Source organism: Medicago sativa, chromosome 6, assembly GCF_051527215.1.
Source record: "Medicago sativa cultivar Bolivia chromosome 6, Bolivia_mono, whole genome shotgun sequence".
NCBI classification, from domain to species: domain Eukaryota; kingdom Viridiplantae; phylum Streptophyta; class Magnoliopsida; order Fabales; family Fabaceae; genus Medicago; species Medicago sativa.
The window spans coordinates 2,070,522-2,073,605 of NC_140754.1; the positions used below are offsets into that span (position 1 = coordinate 2,070,522).

Sequence of the window (3,084 nt, forward strand, 5' to 3'; positions counted from 1 at the left end):
ATATATATATAGGTTCATGTTCCTTGATATTATTGTTCGAAATTTCCATTTTACCAATCTATTACATTTCTCGCTTTCTCTACTTCTATTATTTGTTTTTATTTCGCTAATGCTTATGCTTTTCTTTTCTTACCTTTGATATTGTGTTTCTTATATGTGGTAACTCAAAATTGAAGACTATGGTTGCTGACATAAGAATTGAAGTCAAATAGTTAACAAAATTAAAGTATGAATGTGGAGATAATCTATTCCATTAATGGTTGGCAGTCGATAAGGTGTGTAGAATATTAATTGCATTCTCAGTATTGATTTTGAAACTTTTCCATTCACATTAGTTATAATTTTGACCACTTTGTTTTACATATGTTACTCAAATGGTCTTTTAGATGTTCTATCTTAATAATTTTTGTGGACTAATTTGTCTAAACTGATTAAATATGAATATTGCGACTGTGTTTTGTCACTACTATCATTTAAGGAAGGGTTTGTGTTTTTGTTTATGCATGTGATTCAGAAAAATCAATAAGAAGTATGAGAAATAAATTCTTTTACTTATGCTTACACCAGTGTATATAAAATTGAAAGCAATTTATTTTTTTAATGGTCGTAGCTTATTTAAGAATGAAGTATGAGAACAGTAGTCAACAATCAAGACAATATCAAAAGGAAAGACGAACACAAAATGCAAGAGATAGAATACAAATAAAGCATTTCAAGTATTTAAAAGAACAGTTATGTGTACATTTGTGTTATTTGTATGTGTATGAAATTATAAAAATATGTAAATAGCCTTTATATTAGAATCAAAATTATACAAACAAGCTTGGTAAAATATATACACTTGAGTGTAATAAGGAGATGACAAACACCCAAATGAATCGTAGCCTAGTGGGGATGGGTAGCTCACTCAGTGGAGTTAGAGATTAAATGAGTTAAAGAATAAAAGGTAACATGTCATAATCTTAAATATAACTCTTATGTCATAAGTTTTTGATATGTTTCTTCCTAATGGTGTTAAAAAAATTAAAAAAATTATAGTATTTGTGTATGGCATACTATATATTAATTTATACAAAAAAAATATAGTCAAGTATATACATACATTATCGCAGTAGAAAAAGCGGATAGACAGACACGAGAGTGCCCGTCTGAACGCTAGTAGTAGTAGTAGTAGTAATAATAATAATAATAATAATAATAATAATAATAATAATAATAATAATAATAATAATAATAATAATAATAATAATAATAATAATGATAATGAAGATAAACAATACTACCTCCGTCCCTAATTATAGGGCCCTTTTGAGAAAAACACGGAAAATTAAGAAAGTCAATTGTTGAATTAATTTTGTTGACAATTGTTATTGTTTCACTAGATGTTACCATTTATGAAAGGGAATTAGTGGATGTTTTCATAGAGTATTTATTAAATATTGCAGAAAAATATGCAACATAAATAGGGATATAATGGTAAAGAAATAATTAATGTACATTGAAATTTGAAAAGGGTCTTATAAAAATAGATAAAAAAAAAACATAAAAGGGTCTTATAATTAAGGACAGAGGTAGTATTTTATAGTGAAATTATAAGAAATGCGATAAAGTAGAGCACAAAAGACAAACACGACGCATAAATACAATTAAGAGATATTCAATTATTTTATTATTATTAATGTAGTCTATTGATTACTGTAAAAAGGTCGTCTATTGATTACTCTAAGAAAGTATTAGCCAGTATATAAGTGCTAAAAACTAAGAAGTGATCTACTCCCTCCGTTTTAAAATGAGTGTCGCTTTAGCCAAAAAAATTTGTTTTAAAATGAATGTCGCTTTCAGTTTTCAATGCAATAATAACTTTTTATTTTCAATTGTACCCTCCAATTAATACTCTGCACACTACTTCCAAAGTATTACTTTTAAAACTAACCAATAGTTAATAAGGATAATTTGGTAAAATAATCATTCTCTTTCTTTTAATCATTGCATTTCTTAATATGTGTGTAAACACCTAAAACGACACTCATGTTGAAACGGAGGGAGTAACAATTTTCGATTTGTTACATCTAAAGGAGAAGAAACATGACTACAATTCTCAAGTTTGCTTACATTATGATCACATGTCTTATCCTTTTCCTGCTTCACGTTGCAGCCCAAGAAGATTTTAGTACATTTTTTTTCATCCTTTCAAATTTTATTCTTTATTTTATACACAATCTTTCATTCTGACACTAGTTATTTTATGGTTTACAGTAGTTTTTGCCTGCCAGAAAAACAGGGATTGCAACGATGTGTGTGCCATAAATGGTGGTATTCCATGGTGCTTTCAGAATGTCTGTTTGTGCAAGCATTACAATGAAGGGACACTGCATGCAGAATTACACTGAATTGTAATAAATAAAGATGTAATCATGTGAAATAATTATTAAGGAGCAATGCTATATTTAGCGACATTTCTTTTCTTGAAATATCCCAAAGTGTATTTTTATGAATGAAAGAGGCAAAACCGCTGTATTTAATTAATTTTGAATTGTGAGATTCAGCCGGTAGTTGTGTGAAATAACACTATGGTACTGCTTTTGTGATTCATTCGAGATAAAATCCTTCGCTTTAACTAGCATTTTCCATTATTAAATAAAGATAACATGATTATCTCATAATTATATTCATTCATGCATTTATAAGCATACATGGGTCTATTAGATACAATTCTAGACATACAAATTACATTAACCTAATAAATTTTTGTGTTGCTACAATGCCACTCATATTCATGATAAAAACAAAGGTAATTAAGTATCGGGTTAATATGTGTTTACCCCCCTGTAATATAGGTCATTTCCGGTTTTCCCCCCTGTAAAATATTTTTTTTGGATTTCGTCCTCGTAATTTGAAGATTTTTGGTTTTGGACATTCATGAGCTTTGACAGTACAAAATCAAAGATATGGCAGGGGGTAAACCGAAATTTGCTCAAATGAACAGGGGGGTAAACCAATTTTTTTTCAAATTACAAGAGGGGTAAACCTAAATTTGCTCAAATTACAGGGGGTGAAATTTTTAATGAAGGTCTAAAACCAAAA

General features: G+C 28.6%; 1 long non-coding RNA gene across 1 annotated transcript; it reads left to right on the forward strand.

Annotated features, from left to right (window-relative positions):
• Positions 1-1,308: 1,308 nt before the first annotated feature.
• Positions 1,309-2,541, forward strand: LOC146911965 (uncharacterized). Its single transcript, XR_015015065.1, has 2 exons — positions 1,309-2,170; positions 2,257-2,541. It is a non-coding gene; the product is annotated as an uncharacterized LOC146911965 (long non-coding RNA).
• The last annotated feature ends 543 nt before the right edge of the window (positions 2,542-3,084 follow it).